Below are 21,032 nucleotides of genomic sequence, written 5' to 3'. Positions count from 1 at the left end.
TAGATAGAATAAGTTTGTCTTCACATGCTTTACAGATTGGAAGGCATAGTCCCTGAGTGTTGGAAATTCCAAAGTAGAATGGTTTAGCTCTTCCAAGTTATGATTTCTGGAGGGTGAGGAACGTCAGCAGCCTCAGTGGTGGGGTGAGGTGGATAATACTATTGACAGTACCTATTTAATCAGATTATTGGGAAGCTCAAATGAGATGTATATAAGCACTTTGCAAAACTTAAAGCCCTATGTCAATGATTACTATCATTATTATTTGTTATATCTACTATAACTATTGCCCAATTCATTTAAATTTCTGCCAAGAATAGTTTTTGTCATAGGTAACACTTTGGATTTAATTTCCTTTCCTCCCCATTGTTTTATCCCTGATTCATTTGCTTGTCCTTGTTCTTTCCTCTATATCCTTTCATATTGCATTGCTGCTTCAGTGCATCAAATAGTACCACAGAGGCTGAATTAATTTGCCTCCCTAAATGGCTTGCTACTGGGAGTGATTTAGGCACTGGGGAGAAGAAAGCCATTCATTTTTATTGGTGGAATAAAAAGATCCATACAACCAGTGTGGTTACTCAGTGGTGACTACGAACATAGTCTGCTTTACATATGACACTTATTTTGTCCTATGGGCAGAAATCACTGCTTTCAAAGAACTTTATGGAGCTGACTGTTGCCACCATCCATGACCTGGATGACTTTATTAGACACGTGTTGTTTAATGATCTGCAGCAATTTACAAAATGGTGATTAAATATTGAATAGATCATTGCAAGAGAATTCTGTGCCAAAAAAATATGAATGGCTCTGTTGCTGTTACATATTCCCAGGTCTTTTGTTGAGCAGAGAAAAGTATCTTTCAACGTGTTCCAATTATTGGCATCTTTTTCTTTTTTTTTCCTGTCCAACGAGATGTAAAATGCACATTTAATTCTCATCACCTAAATGGTCAGTGGTGATCACTGAAATCTAGCCCTCATGGACTTTTAGTATATGACATATGAGAATCAATTGAAGGAACTGGGCAAGTTTAGTGTGTGTGGGGGAAATGTCTCTGGAAGAGGGCAGAGAGGAGATGATACCTATTTTCAAGTATTTAAAGGGATTTCATGTAGAGGAGGAAAAATATATATATTTTTTTTAGTTTGGCCCTAGAGGGCAGAACTTGGTGCAGTCAGTAGAAGAGTTACAAGGCACTTAACCTTTCAGGGCTGTTTGAAACTTTTTGAATTTAAATTGAGGTTTAGAGAAGTCACTATTTACCAAGAATTACAATGCTATCAGTTTTCAGAGCAGAAGTTGAACAAAGTTTCAGAGACCAGGACAATTTGCATTGGTAGTTAGAGTTTTCTTATCTGAGAAGTTTCCCTATATTAAATCAACATGGTATAGTGAATAAAGTGCTTGACTGAAGCATGACAAAGACCTGGGATCAAATCCTGTTTCAAATGACTGAGGCCTCAGTTTCTTCAGCTGTAAAATGAGGGGGGCAGATTACATGACCTCTGAGGTCCCTTTCAGCTCTAAATCTATAATCCTATAACATCACAAGTACAGTATCCTACAAGATCCGAAGTCCAGGGTTTTGTTTCTTTTACTGTTTGTTTGTCTTTATCTCTAGACCTAATGTAAGTAAACAAAAAAATAGTGAATGTCAGAGTATCATAATGACAAAAATATAGTCTTAAAGAAGTTGGTCTGGGTTCTAGCCCTGACTCTGACACATCCTAGTTGTTTGAGCATTAATAATTGACCTTACCTCTTTGTTATGAGGAAATTCTCTAAGATTAGAAGCTTCAGAGGGATTGTCCTCTGCATCAAATGGATCAAATTTTTACACTAGAAGTTTCCTTCAGAGGAGAAATAAATTTCCAGACTAAAATAAAACAAAAAAGAAACCCATGCAACTCAGTCTCAGCCACTTTCATATTATATATATATATATATCTTTATCACAATAGACTGTTTGAACCTAACATCCAAATTACCAAGCACTTGTTTAGTGTATGTATTCTCTCTCTTTGCTCTACAAATGATTTACTTATTTTTTCATGTGTTTTTGTGGTTATATACTGATTTTTAGACACAGGGATATAACTAGTAAGCACTTAGTCACAATTAATTTATTTATTTGCCTTATGTAAGGAACAGTGGAAAGTTCTTTCCTTCCTTTGCTTTGTATAAGGAATGGTGGAAAGTCAATTTATTTCTGTTTCCAGGATTTTCTTGACTTTCTGTGGCTCCCATAATCTTTCATTTTCCCTCATTTTTTTGTGGCTCTATAAGCAACAATCCCATACTTTCAATTCAGATTGTTTTCTCCATAGATATGCTTCTATTCCCATCCAAACACTGTCACTCTATTGTTTATTTGTTTGTTTTCCTTCTGAAGTCAAGCAGAAATAGAATAAGTGAAATAATCAGTCTGAGAGTTGTTTAAAAAAAACAGTATATGTTATCAAGTGATAAAGAGCCATCTCTCTCATAGGTTTTAAACTTAGACTTTATAGATCCCAAGAGGGTTATGGATAGATTTCAAAGTCTGTAAACTTGGATGGGAAAATGTGACTTTGTGCCAATTCTTTATAATATTATTTTAAAACAGTATTTTGAGGAGACTATAAGTTTCACAAAAATGCCAAAAGGGATTCATTATACAAAGTAAAATAATATTAAGAATGCTTGCTCTATGGGAGTAAATAAGGAAGTAAAAATTATTTATTAATTACTTATACATGCAAAGAAGTAAAGAGCTAAGCACTTGGGATAAAAGAGAAAAATTCTCTAAAAACAAATATTCTTACAAGGGTGAAATTACATGTAACAACCCATCTTTAAGTAAGATGGAAAAGTCAAATTAGGCATAGAATACATGGGCAAAGTAGATGATGACTCTTCTTCTTTTGTGTTAGTTGCATCAATAAAACAAAACCCATTTCTGTTGGCTACAATATTCCCTAAAGGGATTAACAGAGCCCTTTCTAGATAAAGTTATTTAATGTATAAGGTATAGAAATCAGGTATAGAACAGCTTTTATTTCTTTTACCACAAAAGAACTACTTAAAAATTGAGACTTAAAAGTATGTGTTAATAAATACCTAAAGCATGAAATACATTGAGTTTCCCTTCTCAAAAGAAAAGTGAAGTCTGAGATGCCTCCAAAAGCAAATGGAGTTCTACCAATAGGACTTTGGGACTTAGAATTTATTGAAAGTCATGTTTGGGACAGAACCAAGATGGCAGAGTAGAAGCAGGACCTCACCTGAACTCTTCCATGAATTCTGTCAGCAACCTCTAAAAGTGAATCTGAATGGATTTTAGAGTGACAGAGTCCATTGGGAGATGGGGTGTGGCAGATATTGCCACAATATTGCCAAGAAATTGCCCACATAGGACAGGCCAGGGGGAGCATGGAGCACATGGGGGCTGCACTAGCATGGACCCAAGACTAGATCACAGTGGAGTCAGAGGGAGCCCCAGTGAGTGAACCTACCCACCACAGGGGCAAATTGAAAACTTTTCACTGCAGGATTGAGGATCTCTCAGAGCTAGGTAAGAGACAAACAAAGGGCCCACCACAGCTCTAGCAGCATCTCCTGGGGCTATCAACTCACAGCCTGGATGTTTAAAAATCACCTACCTGAACTTCCAGGAACCAAGATGGCAAAGTAAACACTAGTTGCTCTAATCCCCCTCCCTGACCCTGAAAACCCAGAGATTATTACCCCATTGTAAAATCCTGAAATAGTAGAAGCAGTGGCATGCTTGGGAGTCCTAGAGTAAGGGTATGAGTGAAGCTGTGTGTAGCCTGAAATGAAGGGCAGGAGTCCTCCCAACAAGCCCCATCTCAGCTGCCTATTGGGAGATCCTGAAGCACAGGGGGTGGAGCCATCAAACTCTAACACCAGAAGTCCAGATGTGCCTTAGCACAATCAAGGAGATCTGCAGACAGAAACATATTAAGCCACCAGCTGCTGAGCCTGCCTGAGCTCCAGCCCAGGGGCACAGAGGTGGAAACCTGAAGTGGCCAGACTACCCCTCCCCCACTCCTTACTCTGTGAGCCTCAGGGTAACCCAGGGGAAACACTGAAAGTACTGGGCTTGGCCTCAGTCTAGACACCCAGCGGCTAAAACACACAAAGTCAACAACTAGGCCCCTAACTCTGAGCTTTAGAAGCATAGGTCAGAGTCCTCTTTACCCCAGAAGCAGAAATCCACTTTAAAAGCTAGGAAATAGGTAATCACACTGGGCCAGAAACTAGTTGGAAAAGGAAAACCAAAGACGATTGAATCTTATTATTGTGAATGCAAAGAACCACTTTCAGAAGGAGATACCATTGACTCTATACACACACCTGGGACCACAGAAGGAAATATGAACTCATCTCAAGCACAGAAAGCATTCTTGGAAGAGCCCAAGAAGGATTTTAAAATCCAAGTTAGAGAGGTAGAATATAAATTGATTAATTCTTTTAAAATTGTAATTAACAAAATGGAAAAAAAATAAATATCACTGAAGAAAACAAATCCTTAAAAAACAAATCTTTAAGGGGTGCAAGGGGATTGTAATGGGAGGAAAGGAAAGAAAGAAGCAGAAAAGGGTATATTATGCCACATGAAGAGGCATAAAACATACTATAACAGAGGGAAAGAAGGGACAGAGATAGACATTATATAAACTTTACTTTCATTGATTTTAGTTCAAGGAGGGAATAACATAATCAGTTAAGTATAGGATTCTTACATGAAAAGACACAAAAACTCACAATAGTAGAGGGAAAGGAGGGAGGCAGAGGAGCACTGTATTAAATTTACTCTCATAGGTTTGGGTTCAAGGAGGGAATAACATATTTTGTTAAGTAAAAAAAGTTATTGTGCCCTACAGTCAGTAGGAGGCATAAAGGGGAACAAAGGGGGGTGGTTAGAAGAGAGAAATAGTTGTAAGGCGGAAGGGTAGGTAAAGGGAAGGAGGTATATAGGGAGGAAATACTGAGGGAGGTTTTGGTCAAAAGGAAAACTCTTAAGGAGGGTAAGGGAGAAGGGAGAAATAAAAACATAAACAGGGGAGGGAATAGGATTGAGGGAAAAACACAGATAGTAATCATAACTGTAAATGTGAATGGAAGAACTCTCACATAAAATGGAGGTGGATAGCATAATGGATTAAAACCCATAATCCAGGGGGTGGACTCAATATGGTGGAGTAGAAACAGAACTTCAGTGAGGCTCCTGCTCACACCTCCTCCAATTCATGTAAAAAATTACTTTAAACAAACTTTGGAGCTACAGAACCCAGAAAATGACAGAGAGAAGCTAACCTCCCACTGAAGAGAAGCCATAAGGCTGGCAGGAAGGGGCCAGCAGAGTGCTCTGGTGCTGAGCCCAGCCCCAAGTGAGTCAGAGGTTTTAGCCACAACCAGACAGCTGCTGGAGGGACTTGAGATCACCAGCAGTTATGCCAGTTTCCAGAAAAATCAACCCATACATGTTAAGGACAAAGTGAGACATCTTTGTGAACTTTGTCCAAATTGAGGATTTGGGGATTCTGGAGTTTGGCGGTGTGGTCTGGTCTTTCCCCCAGGGTGAAAAGAGGCTTAGGCTCCATGGCTGTGCAGCTGCCACCACGAGGCTGCTTCAGCTACTTGCCTACAGATTGTAGGGGGACAAAGTGACCATTGTGAGGGGCAATCACTCTTGCTGTAACCTGTTTGGATCCATATTGCAGTCTAGGGTGGAGGTCCTGGGATGTGTGAGCAGTTTGCCAGAGCATGAGGAGGCTTCAGAGAGGGCACTCAACTACAGCAGTTGCCAACCCACCAGTTGCAAAAACGCCATCTATTGGGACAAAGGTCCCCTCTCTGGTAGCAGAGTTCTACTGTGGCAAAAAGCTCAAAAGTCAAGTAATTGAGTGGCTTCATGAGCAAGCAAAGGAAGCAAAGCAAGCACAGCAATCTGACATTAAACTCCTATTTTGGAGACAAAAAGGATCAAAGCATGAAACAGGAAGAAGACAGCTAAGTCAGAACTCCTGCATTAAAAGCTTCAAAGAAAAATGTGAATTGGTTACAGGCCATAGAGGAGTTTAAGAAGGATTTTGAAAACAAATAAGAGAAGTGAAAGAAATATTGGAAAGAGAAATGAGAATGATGCAAGAAAATTATGAAATACGAGTCAACAACCTGACTGAATAAAATAACACTTTAAAAAATAGATTAATACAAATGGAAAAAAGAGGCTCAAAAAGGCAATGAGGAGAAAAATGCCTTAAAAAGCTGTGTTTGCTGGATGGAAAAAGAATCACAAAAGCTCACTGAAAAGAATCATTCCTTCAGAATTAGATTGGAACAAATGGAAACTAATGACTTTATGAAAAATCAAGATACTATTAAGCAGATCCAAACAAATGAAAAAAATAGAAGGCAATGTGAAATATCTCATTAAAAAAAAACACTGAGCTGGAAAATATATCCAGGAGAGATAATCTAAAAAATTAGTGGACTACCTGAAAGCCATGATCAAAAAAAGAACCTGGAAATCACCCTTCAAGAAATTCTCAAGGAAAATTGACCTCATGTTTTAGAACCAGAGGGCAAAAGTGAGGTTGAAGATTCCACCGATCACCTCCTGAAAAATATCCCCAGAAGAAAACTCCTAGGAATACTATAGCCAGGTTCTGGAATTCCCAGATCAAGGAGAAAATATTACAAGCATACAGGAAGAAACAATTTGAACATTGTGGAAACACAATCAGGATAACTCAGAATCGGGCCACTTTGACATTGAGGGATTGAAAGACTTGGAATATGACATTCTGGAGGTCAAAGGAGCTGGGATTAAAACCAAGAATCACCTACCCAGCGAAAATGAATATCATGTTTCAGGGGAAAATATGGTAATTCAATGGAATAGAGGACTTAAGAAGCATTCTTGATGAAAAATAAGACAGAGCTGAACAGAAAACTTGACTCTCAAATACAAGAAGCAAGAGAAGCATGAGAAGGGAAACAGGAAAAAGAAATCATAAGGAACTTATCAGAGTTCAACTATTTATATTCCTACATGGAAAAATGATAATTTTTAACTTATGAAACTTTTCTCAGTATGAGAATAGTTGAAAGGAATATAAATGTGTGTGTATATGTATGTATGTATTTATTCTTACTTTTATGTCTATACAGGAGGGTATATGGGCATATGAATATATATATATATATATATATATATATATATATATATATACGTGTGTGTATATATGTCTACAGGTATACATAGACAAAGGGAACAAGATCAATTTAAGAGTAAGGGATGATTATTTTTTTATAAGCAAACAATTTTTATTTTTTAATTTTTTTTAAATTAATTTGTTTGTTTCCTTTTAGTTTACAGGATTCAATTCCACAATTCCTTGAGTTTCACATTTTGTCCCCTCCCTCCCCTCCCCCCATGGTGGCATATAGTCAAGTATAGGATCTGTAAATACTTTCACATTATACATTATTCAGGTTATAAAGATGCATTGTATCAGCTGGAATGAAAAATGGTAAAGAGGACATAAAATCAAATAAGAGAAGGAAAAAGGTCAGGTATTTTGCTTCCACCTGGATATAAACTCAGTTCTTTCTAGTTCTTTCTCTGGATGCCCATATTTCTCTCCATCATGAGTTTTTTGGGATTGACTTATATCACTGCATTGCTGGGAAGAGTCCAGTCTATCAAAGTTGGTCATCACATATACATTGTGTCTGTAATTGTGTACAAATTTCTCCTGTTTCTACTCTTCTCACTCAGCATCAGTTTGTATAAGCCTCCCCAGGTAAATATGAAGACCGTCTACTCCTCATTTCTTATAGCATAATAGTATTCCATAACATGAATATACCACAACTTGTTCAGCCATTCCCCAATTGATGGGTACTCCCTTAATTTCTATTTCTTTGCTACCACAAAAAGAGCTGCTATAAACATTTTTGTACATAAGGGTCTTTCTCCCATTTCTATGATCTCTTTGGGATATAACCCTAGGAATGGTATTGCTGGATCAAAGGGTATGAATGTATTTATAGCCCTTTGGGCATAATTCCAGATTGCTCTCCAGAAAGGCTAGATCAGTTCACAACTCCACCAGCAATGCATCAGTGTTCCAATTTGCCCACATTGTCTCCAGCATTTGTCATTTTCCTGTTTTGTCATCTTAGCCAATCTGACTGGTGGGATGTGGTACCTCAGAGTTGTTTTGATTTGCATTTCTCTAATCAATAGTGAATTAGGGCATTTCTTCATGTGCTTATAGATACCTTTAATTTCTTTCTCTGAAAACTGCCTGTTCATATCCTTTGACCATTTATCAATTGGGGAATGACTGAGATGATTCTTAAAAGGTGAAATTGAGAGGTGAGAGAGGAATATAAGGAGAAGAGATAGGGAGAGACAGATTGTCTCTCACAGGGTATACAATACACACAGATTGGGGTAATATTTCTCGTACAGAAGAGCCAAGGGAAAACTGTTACAATGGAGGGGAAGAACAGGAAGGCAAAACGGAATGAGCTAACCTTATTCTCATTGAATTTGGCTTAGGGAGGAAATAACATACACACTAAATAGGGTATCTCACCCTAGAGGAGTATAGGGGGGAAGGGCATGAGAGGGGGGATGATGGAAAGGAGTGCAGGTTTGGGGGGGAAGTTGGAAGCACCCAGTTTTGAAAAGGGACAGGATCAAAGGAGAAAATAGAACAAGTGGAGGGTGGGATAGGATAGAGGGAAATATAGTCAGTTTTTCACAACATATGCACTATGGAAATGTTCTGCATAGCTACACATGTACTATACTGAAATGCTAATCTTCCCAATAAGGGTGTTGATGAGGGAGGAAGGAAAAAAATCTGGAATTCAAAGTTTTAAAATCAAATGTTTAAAAAAATACATTATTATTATTATTGTTATTGTTATTATTTTACATGTAACTGGCAAATCAGATATACAGGCACTGGGGCACAGAGATCCATCTTGCCCTACTGGAAAGGCTGTGTAACTAAACACATTTGGATTTCCTTTCTTTATTGGTTAAACAAGAGGAATGGAATGGAATGCTCTCTAAAGTATTTTTCATTTCTAAATCTATGATGCCAAATATTAAAGGAATGTATATGGAAGGCGATAGGCAAGTAGTTGTTGCAGTGGATAAAGTGCCAGGCCTAGAGTTAGTGAGACTAATCTATATGAATTCAAATCTGACCTCACACACTTACTAGTTGTGTGATGCTGGGCAAGTCATTTAACCCTGATTACCTCAATTCCTTCATCTGTAAAATGAGCTGGAGAAGGAAATATCAAACCTCCAGTATCTTTGCAAAGAAAACCCCAAATTAAGGCACAGTGAATATAGCACTGTCCCTGGAGTCAGGAGGATCTGAGTTCAAATCCGGCCTCAGACACTTGGCACACTTACTTGCCATGTGACTTTGGGCAAGTCACTTAAGTCCAACTGCCCTCCATAAAGAAAAAAAGAAAACCCCAAATGGGGTTACAAAGACTTGGACAAAAGGGTAAAATGATTGAACTGAAAATAGGGAAGACAATAGGAAAACCTTGGAAGACAAGGCAATTGAAATTCATTTCAGTAGGTAGCATTCCAAGAGCGTCTTCCTTTGCCCTAAATCTTTTATGAATATGCTTGGATACACAACTATTGGTCTGCTTACCTTTCTGACTATCTATCAATCTATCTGTCTGTCTTTATCTATGTATCTATTGATCTATCTATCTACCTATCTACCTATCTATCTATCTATCATCTAACTATATCTATCATCATATTGACACTTTGTTAATGGAGGGGAGTAGTATAGCATAGTTGCTAGCCTTAAACATTGGCTCAAATCTCTTTGAGCACATACTATTATCGTGAAACTGGGCAAGTTACAGAAACTCTCAGTGCTTTTGGAAGCATTCAAAAACTGTAGGTGGTAGAGATAGTACCACGTCTAGGGTATAAGGAGTTTTATCATTCTGGGAGTTCTTTATCCCAATGAAATCACAGGTCTAGTCCCTATCTCTCTTTAATAATTTTAATTCCGTAATAATTTCATATAAGGATTTTAAATACTTAAGATATGTCAAAGAGTATACTTGACATTGGGGACACAAAGACAAAATGAAAAAGTCCCTATCCTCAAGGAGCTTTGTCATCTTTAGATTCCCTGCCCCCTACCAAAAGGAGCTATGTTACATCATCTGTCCTAAAGAACCAAGAGTGGTCATTGCTTTTAGTTTTAATTATGCTACCTTTTAGTGTTGATTTAATTTCCATAATTTCTAGTTGCACAATGGTGCAGCCTCCTCCCTCCTGGAAATTTGGACTCTATCCCAAAAATCAACCTGGCTTCATTTCCCATAGATGAGCTTTCCCTTTATTATGAAAAGATACAGTCCTCTACTTTGCTTCCTAGTCATCTGCAAACCATTTCACTGGGTTTGTATTCCCCTCTCCTTTCAAGCTCTCATTTATTTTTTGTCTGTCCCATTAGAATGTAAGCTACTAGAGGGAAGAGACTTTTGTTTTATTATATTGATATTCCTACCACTTAGCACAGTGCTTCGCACACAGAAGGACTTAAATTTTCATTTGCTTGCTCATTTCCTCAATCATCTATCTATAAACACACACACGTGGTTTTTGTATGAATGTATATTTCTGTACACATATGTATGCATGCATGTATGTTCTATATCTTCCTGGAACTGTCTTCACTCTATTTTAGCTCATATAAGGCTTCCGGGTTTTCTCTAAATATCTCATATTCTTTGCATTCATGATTTATTAGAATGAAATAATATTCCAATATATTTATATATACAAATTAATGAATATCCATTTGGCTTCCAGTATTTTTTCCATCACAAAAGTGCTCTACATTTTGACATATTAAAGGACATTTCTTTCTAGCTTTTACCTACTTGGTGCTTCTGTTACATGGTGTCAAAGAATACAAATAGTTTAGCTCTTTTTCTTACAACATATTGTTTGCCAGAAAGGTTGCAATAACTCCCAACTTAACCAAAAGTATGGTGATGCTCCTAACTTCTGTGCAATTTGAATAATCCTGCCAAGTTCTTTCAAGAAAATGACAGTGAACCACAATGCTCTTAGGGAAGAGGATGAGGAGTTCCCCTGAGCCTCTCGATTTTGAAGGAGGGCTTATGGGACCTAGAGTCCCATTGGAACATAGTAGGCATTTAATGAAAAGGCAACAAGATGGCTCAGTAGATAGATTTGGATTTGTGTTTGGAGTCATAAAGACCTGAGTTCATACCTGGTCTCAGATACTTGCTGTGTGACCCTAGACAAGTCAATTAACCTGCTTACTTTAGTCCACTGGAGAAGGAAGTGGCAAACCACTTCAAGGTCTTTGCAAACAAAACATCATGGACAGTATGGTCCATAGGGTCATGAAGAGTCAGACATGATGAAACAACAATAGCAACAACAAGGCGCTTAATAAATATTGATTGTCATATGGGGAAGGTATACTACCTTAGCTAGAAATGAGAATACCAAATATATGTTAACATGAGGTAAGTTGGAGTTGTAGAAGAAGGGCAAGACTAATTTGCAAGATACCATGGAAGGTGGTTTCTCTAGATGTCCAAGAGAACTATGTGTCATACCAGAGGCTGCAACAACTACAATGCTATAGAACACTTAAGAAATAGATCTGCTTTTGACCCATAATGCAAACAGGCAGAAATCCTAGAGAAGAGGGGAAAAAATAGGTCCTTAGGGAAAGGATGGTGGTACAGGAAGAATGAACTGAGATGGATGGTGAAAGAAATATCTGCTAAGAACAACAAGAGGCATTAAATGCCCACAAAAGTGATACTATGCTGTCAGAGATGGTAAGGAGCAAAGTACTAATGTAGAGGAATAATACTCTGATGCTTCTTTCTCGAGTCCTACCCAAGGTAGCATTTTAAGTGACTACAACTCTGTAGGTGTCTTGGGGAGTCCTCCCTATTAGTGGGTATGGTTATTGTTAGTAGACTCTGAAAGTAATCCTATGTGTTTCCAATATCCCTAAATAAATTAATTCTTGATTTCAGCCTCATCTTCTGATGGGCAAACTATGAAGTTCCCAAACTATCTAGGAGGAGGCAATGAACAAGAGAAGAGAGGTCACACAAATTCTACCTAGACACTTTTAAGGAAAGACTTCTGACACAAAGGTTATATTAATGATTTTTATGTGCAGACCAGTGTCAGACACTATACTAAGGTTGACTAAAAATAATAATTCCTTAGAATGAAATAATATTAAATATTAAAAATAAAGTAAGGTCATTATTCATAATAGAGACTCGGGAAGCTAGGTAGTGCAGTAGATGGAACACCGGGCCTGAAGTCAGGAAAACCTGAGTCCAAATCTAGGCTCACATATTAACTAAGATTATGACCTGGGCAAGTCACTTAACCACTGTTTCCCTCAGTTTCCTCAACTATATATAAAGAGGAGAATAATAACACCTACCTCCCAGGGGTTGTTGTAAAGATCAAATGAAATAACATTTTTTACTCTAGTTAAATTTTTTATTAAATATATATGTATATATGTTCATATATATATATACACACATACATACACACATATCTATCTTTTTCCACAAATATATGCTAAAATTGTAAAACATTTTGTTAACTTTTGAACTCCAAAATTTACACTTTGTTTTCTTTCTTGTCCTCTGCACTCCCAGAGAGAGAAAGCAATCAGATATAGGTTATACATATTCAATCATGTAAAATATGAAATAATATTTATAAAGTGCTTAGTATAATGTTTAACACAGAGTATGCACTTAATAAGCATGTGCTCCCTTCCCTTTCCTCCCCTTTTACAAGACTCATTTCCAGTCTCAGTTCTGTAATTAGTTGAGAGATCATGGGCCTGTCCTTTAGCTTCCAGTTTCCTGATTTCTAAGAATCATGATATTGTTCGACTACCTCAAAGGGCTACTATGAGGAAAAGATTTTGTAAACTATAAATTACTATATAAATGTGATTTTTCTTGAAACTTATTCTTTCAGTACTTTCTTTGATTATATTCAAATCATATTTCTCCTTTACCATCTTTTACACCTATGTACCTGTCCATTGACTGTTTTTACTTCATTTAATTTTTTACAGATACTTGTTTCTTTTTTGTATTTCTATTTTCTCCTTTCCCCATAGCCACTATTTTTTTTATGTCAATGTTCTTTCTCCAATCTATATTCCATCTTTAAGGTTCAGTATTTTTTTGTTGTTTTAATTTTTTTTATTCCATGTCATGTCTTAGTCTGATTTATATAATATTTTCTAGCTATGTATAAATTTCTAGCTTTAACTTAGTAAGTCAGGGGTTAGTCTATACAAAGACAGCTGATTCAGGAAAAGATACCTATATCAGCAACATCTTTTCCTTCTGTTAAAATGCAAATCATTACAATTTGGGGAGTTATATTATTTCCTACTTGCTGTACTTGGTATAACCAATGCTTTACACTTATTTTAAAAATAAAGTATAATATATAGCTGTAACTTTTCTGTGTCATCTACAAGTATTTGGCCTCCATTATTTTTTTATGTTTCATCAATATTTTTCAACATATTTTTCCATCCATATTTCCAACATTATCTATATGTATATGTACATATATACACAAACCACACATTTTACATATGCCTATATATACAGATAGATATCTATATACACATACATTTCTTTATGTAAATATTGTACCTATATAAAATATAAAGCAATATATAATGTTGGAAATATGAATGGAAAAATGTAGAAAATATAAACCCCAAATAAGAAAAACTGAAAACAAAACATTTGCAGAAAATATAGAGGACATAAATATATATGTGTGTATATGTATGTGTATACACACACATAAAACAAATATAAGGAAAATGAAAGCAAACTACTCTCTTATTTAGCTGCTTCTAATCCAGTTATGACTGACTAAACTATAATACCGCACTCAAGGAATAACTGCTCCCAATTATAGATGCTCTAATTGCCAGAAAATAATGTGAAAAGGATAAGCAGTCACTGTAGGTCTGAATTTACAAAATTAAACTTTCTTAAAGGACATGTTAATCCCTATCTAAAGAAAAAGCTCAGATAATCAGAACTGAAAATCTAAAAAAAAAAAAAAAGGAAAAAAAAACCTCATTGGTCTTATACAAAAACATAAAAACTGCATAGAAATCAATTCATATTTAAATACTGCAGATGCTTATTTTGTGTACTGCTTTTGACAGACAGGCTGTCCCCTCCAGAGATGATTCGAACATCCCATAAAATTCACCTATCTTATAATGGATTTTAATAATAATGTTCATGTTCTCTATTTAGAGAATTCTGCAAAGGAATAAATAAATGGAATAAAAGAATTGGGCTAAAGAAGTTCTTATTGTCTTCACCAGTATTGTAATTGAATGACTTGTTAAAAAAAACATATAAACACAATTTTTATATATAAAAAGAATAAAAAACAGATATTTATTATAAGGATAGTTTTCTTTGCAATTCTTATAATTACTCTTTTCTCATAATGTTTTTTCCCCTACTTCATTTTTAGATCAAATGCCAGTCTCAGCATTTTTCTCTATAGAATGGAAGACAAATCATGAATTTTAAACAAAGGAAACACCAGTTTCAAGCAGTTGTAGTCTATTCTGCTTATTTTTCATTTTTTGCTTTTCAACTCTACATAACCCCCACCTACCTGCTGCTGACTCTCCTGCTGTTCTTGGGATCACACCTGTTCTTAACTACTAGGGGTTGGTGGGTTGGGAATTGGATAAAAGACACCTGGCTTTTGGTTTCCTATTCACAAATTTCATTTGTTGGCAGGTTCAACCTTCTGCGTCTTGTTAAATGCTGCCCTAATGCCCTCTCTATTGGAACCTCCCATTTCTCTTGCTGCTCCATGCGAGTGATGGTTCTCCTGAACAGGTTAAAAACAAATTAACAGGAAAAGAGAATGTAAGGAAAAATTTGAGTTGTTATTCCCTATTTCATGAAAGTATAGAAAAACAGGAGACTTAACATAAGGAAAGGTTAGCATTATCCATAAATAAACACTAGAACACATTACTAAAGTAAATAGAGGCAATCCATAATTTCTATAAGTTACCCACTACAAGGGGCCAACAAGTCTTGTCCCTTCCTTTCCTTTCTGTTTTTCCATCTATTCTCTACTTTCATAGTCACCTCAACTGCTGCTTTGATAATGATAAAGATGATGATGATGATGATGATGACGATGATAAAGGGCTTTTGTGAGTTTAGAATTAGGGTAAGGGAAATGATTGTAAGAAGAAGGAATAGTTGAGGAAAGCTCAGCTCTGAAGCAAATATTCCCTGATTACTTTTGGCTTCTCAGTTTAAAAATATTGGCATTTCTCCAAATGTTTTAACTCATTTTGTAATATTCCCCAAAATCCCAACAATTGAAGATTTATCTCTGTTAGTAAGTATTCCCTTAAAAGCAGAATTGTTACAACCTTTGAGCTGTGCAAGGACTCTTAGGCCTGGGGAAGAGGAAACTTAAGAAAAAAGAGTAAGATTCAAGATTCAGAAAAACAGATGGAAGAACACCAAAGACAGGCATCACTCTGAGTATTTCCAAAGTGTGCCTATACCCACATGAAATCAAAGAGCCTAGGGACCCTGTGTGAGCACACCCAGAGGAAGCATTCCCACCTGTCCTGGCCATGAGGGGAAATTAATGATCCTATGGGAATATTCCCTTGGAGTATGCCAGCATACCAGACACAGTCTATATGTCTAACAGAAAGGGAAGGAAACCTTTTCTTGAATTCTCTTTTCTGCACCATATGGCTTCTTGCTTCTAATAGCTATTAATTAGGTTTGTGGTTTAGTGAGGCTAATGCTATTAATATATGAATATATTATGAATACATAAAAAGTTAATATCATATATAACATAAATAAGTATGGGTTAAATAAGTTTTCTGTGGGCTAGTTTCAGACACTAACCCCACAATTTATAACATTGAACTAAAATTTTCATTTGGCCCGTATTTCTAGAGAATAAACCAAAGAATAAGAAGGAGAGTACTGATATAGAAATGTTAATATATCAGTATTCATTCAGTAAATACAATATGTGACAGAAGGAAGAGGAGATGTTGAAAGGAGAAAAACAGAAAGATTGACATATATGGAGACATATAAAGAAGAAATAATAAAGCAATAGAGAGAAAAGCTCAGAGAGGCAATCGGGAATATGAGTTTGAATCCTGACTCAGATACTTCAAAGTTGTGTGACAACAAGATTTAACAGGGTTAAATCTCTGGACCTCAGTTCCTTTATTGTAAAATGAGAGGGCTAGATTTATAAGTTCAAAGTTCCCTTTCAACCCTATACCTACTAATCTTATGGCTATTGAAAAGGGACCAATTGCCACACTTCATTAAAATTCCTCAAGACCACTGCTTCTCGTCACAGTCTTTATCAGGAAATATTGTAATGTTTTCCTCCTGAATTTATGGCTATAAACAAGAAGATTTCCTTATTATAATACATGAGACTAAGATTGTCACCCTAAATCTTTATAAAATGATCAGTCTTAAATACCCCAATGGTCCTCCAGGGGCTCAACTTCAGTTGTCATAATATTTTTATAAAAGAAAACATAAAAATTATTTTCTTTAAGTATATCCCTGGTAAAAATAAAACAAAACAAACAATGTATTGACTTTATTTTTAAATGATCTGTTTCATATCATCTTTTTGATTAACTTTTAAGCAATAATCTCTTTGAGAAGCAAAGAAATTAGATCTGTTCTAGTACTGTGTACATTTAAAAAAATGTTTCAGTTTATTCATAGATGTTAAAATATTGGTATGGATGTGGGAAGGAGAGAAGAGAGAGAAAGTGAAAGAAAAAGAGAGGAAGAGATTCCCTGAGTTATACAACTTTGATAATGATGTCTTGCACTGAAAAGAGGCATGATAAGTGTTTGTTAAAATGCCTGTAATTCACCATCATGCTAGGGAAAGCTCCATGTAAATTTCAAGGTACTTTATTAAACTTAGTAAGCATTATTAAGTTGGCCTGGAAATTGTTTGCAAACTTGTCTTTTTTTGGAAAAAAAAAGATGAGAATCAAATAAAATGAATTCTAGATCCTTTGATGCAAGGAAAGAGTGTACACATTTGCTCAATTTGAATTTCTTATATCATTAAAAAAAACAATTTCTTTGCAGAATCTATAAGTATATGACTTTGTGGTAACTGGCCTGTACTTCTAAATGAAATGGCATCATGTTTTAAGGAGTTTTATTTTTCATAATTAAATCCTGCCTTTTAAGATCTAGCCTATTTCAATTCCTTACAAATGTAATTTTATTAAATAGGGATATTTAAAGCTTAAATTTAATTACGTGGACTCTAACTGGAAATTTTCCATGCCACTGGAATACTTTGGACTGATAAATCAAAAATAGGGATAAAATACTCAAGATAAAATTGATTTTTCTATTTTATTGATTAACAAATGATAGAAAACTGTTTTGATGTGAAACATCTATAATTTAATATCTTTGTTCCAAGTCTATTTCTAGAATAATTGCTAATTTCTTGATTGTGATTCTAATTGTGAATAATAGTACTATGATGGTTTCACCTCAAAACCAAATATTTCTGGTATATGAATGTGAGGGTTGGGGAGAGAACAGCCCAAACTCTTTTTTTTTTCCCACAATTGAATTCAATTAGGATTTCAAAAATATTGGCTATATGCGTCACACTGTGACTCATTGGTGTTGTAAAGTGAAAAATGCTTCCCCTCAAGGAGCTTACATTCTACTGGGAGGATGAAGACTGCAAAAAGATAATTATATATATGGTTAATCAAGTGGAGACAATAAAAAATAGGAGCATTAGGAAATGCATCCCATAAAAGGCAACATATGAGCTGAGTACTAAAAGACACTTAAGATTCTAAGAGAGAAAGGTAAGGAGTACACTTGAGACACAGAGGACAGTCTACAAAGGAACAGAGAAATAGAATAGGTAAGTCTGGCGGATGATTTTGATTGTAGACTCCATCAGTGACAGTCAAACAATTGCTAAATGGAAGGAAGTCAAAGACATATATTGGCCCTAATAATAACAGAAATTTATGTAGCGTTTTAAAGATTTCAAAGCATTTTACCTTCATAATCTCCTTTGAACTTCATAAGAACACTGTGAAACAGTTGCTACAAATATTATTATCCCTATATTATCTCTACGTGATGAAATAGACTCAAGCAAAATTTGAGTGACTTGCTCCTGTTTCCAGTAAATATCAGAAGATTCATATCTTTGTGTGAGACTCTAGGTCCATCCTTCCACTTATGCCATATTTCTTTACCTCAACTGTGGCCCCTGGATTAAATTGTGGGAGAAAGTTGTACCAGGAAAAGCAGGGGAATACCCAGGGGAGATCCTAAAAAATTGAAATCAAGAACTACCACATCTAGTAATTATATTTTGCAGAAAAAGTTTTGGGCAGAAAATTGTTATGCATTAGTCCATACCAGTCAGCCTTGGGAGCCCAGACATCACTACAACAGAGAACATTTTCCTGAGCATTAAAGGCCCAGACAAAATCTTCAGAAAGGTCTTCAAAGGAGTATATATAGAGACACATTAAACAAGGCACTATACTAATTAATACAGAGATGAGACAGTTTCTCCTCATTAGTGTGAAGCATCTGAACAGCTAGCCCAAACATATTTCAAATACTACTGCAAAAAATAGTTATATGTATCATGGGATTCAGAGCTGAGAGAGGCCTTAGAGATAATCTAGTCCATTCCTTTCTTTTTAAAGATGAAGAATTCAAGGTCTGCTGAAGTTCACCTGCCCAATAATTAGCAGAGCTAAGATTCAAACACTGGTCCTTGAATTCTAAATTCAAAGTTTGTTTCATTGGTTCTTTGATTATAAAAAGTTGATTTAGAGATAATTATATTAATTAGGAAACATAAAGGGGGACCAAGAGTATATGCTCTAAATCAATTTTTATTATTCAAGAAAGGCCCACTCCCTCTTAAAATCAAGAAATAAATCCTTCATAGAATCAACCTAGCCTTGTATTTATCCATGATTTATATTTGCCCTGCCTTAGGAATCAGGGGTAAAAGTATTCACCCCTGTGCTTGTCTTTCCTCCTTCAATCCCCCCCCTCGCAAACACTCATTATGTTTTTTGGTAAATAATTGCATCCAATGCACCAAGTCTTTGTCTACAATTGTGTTCTTTTCCCATAGGTACTTGACTGAACATGTAGAGGAAAATTAAAAAAAAAACTGTAATAAACAACAATAATTATAGATACATTTATATAGGCTCTAAGGATTGTAAAGTGATTTACAATGTTACCTTTTTTTTTTAAATTCAAAACAGTCCTGGCAAGGTGAGTATTATAAGCTTTTTTTTTATTGATGAGGAAACTGAGAGAGACTGGGGTTAAGTCAGTTCCCCAGGTAGTATAGCTCATAAGTGTCTGAGGTCACATTTGAACTCTGGTCTTCCTGATTCCATGTCCAGTAATCTATTTATTGTTGTTCAGTTGTTTCAGTTGTGCTTGACTCTTTGTGACCCCATTTAGAGTTTTCTTTACAAAGATACTGGAGTTGTTTTGTGTTTCCTTCTCCAATTCATTTTACAGAATAAGAATGGAAGTAAACAGGGTTAAATGACTTGCCCCTAGTCACATAGCTAGTAAATATCTGAAGCTGGATTTGAACCCAGGAATATAAGTCTTCCTGACTCCAGTTCTAACAATCTATCTACTAAGCTACCTACCTACCCCCTAAATCTATTTACCATGACATATAACTGCTTCTCTTATTTTCACTTTATTTAGAAATCTTTCATTATTTTTTCCTTCATTTATTCATATTTGAAAACTTATTTTCTAAAGGACAGATTCTGACTCTTTACTGTAGTCAGATTTTTTTTGAATATGTTTGAAATGTCACCTACACTTGTTTCATCACAATTATTTCCCATAATTATGAAAAAAAAATACAAATCATATCAAAGAACCCTGCTTTGACATAAGGAAGAGAAAGTACCTTAGATCTGACACTTATGTCTGGGATAAGTTATCTAATGCTGCATTACTAATTTTTTTTTAATAAAGAAATGGTTTTCTTTAAATCCTATGAAAGTCACCTTTCCCTTTAAAATATAAAAAGGAGGGAGATAGCTCAAAACTTTCTCACCCACCACTCCCACAGTTTTTCCAAATAAATCATATTGATATATCCTTCTATCTGATGATTTAATGTGGTTATTGCCTAAGGCTCTGTCCTTAGACATAATCTTCCTTGTCAATGCTATCTTCCTTGGTAATCTCTTCCCTCTCCACCTCTAGGACTTTTATCTTTGTTATTAGTGAGCCAACCCCACCTTCTTAAAATGTTAACTCTCTGAAAACAAAACAAAAAAATAAAAACATTGACATAGCATTTTTAGGTTTGCAATGAACTTGACATTCATTATTTCATTTGATCCTTACATCAAAGTTGTGAGAAAGGTCCTATGGTAGTTGTGATCTTAACCCCATTTTATAGACCAGAAAAGTAGGTTTAGAGATATAATGAGAGTTTTCCAACAGTTACACAGAGATACTAAGTATAGGAGAGGTGGGATACAAACTCAGAATTTCCCTCAATCTTGGTTTTTATCACTTTCCATTCCAGAATGTCTGAGGAAAATCATCATTGTGCCCTAGTGACAAGTGAGGCTGAACTGAATGTGAATGCAAAAAAAAAATGAAATCTAATTAGTCTTTCTCTTAGTGGTGATTAAATTAAGTATTTACACAAACAGGTGGTGAAGGAGGCAGTAGTATTATCATCAGTGGCCTTCTGTAGCAAACTGCCTATCTTTCCAACCTTGGCCACACATAACCATGAATACTTGGCAACTTTGTTCCTTGCCTCTATTTAT

This window comes from Petaurus breviceps, unplaced genomic scaffold, assembly GCF_028583685.1.
Source record: "Petaurus breviceps papuanus isolate PSGF00001 unplaced genomic scaffold, PetGlider_PUasm1.0 90602, whole genome shotgun sequence".
In the NCBI taxonomy this organism is placed as follows: Eukaryota; Metazoa; Chordata; class Mammalia; order Diprotodontia; family Petauridae; genus Petaurus; species Petaurus breviceps.
This window is presented reverse-complemented; position numbering follows the sequence as displayed.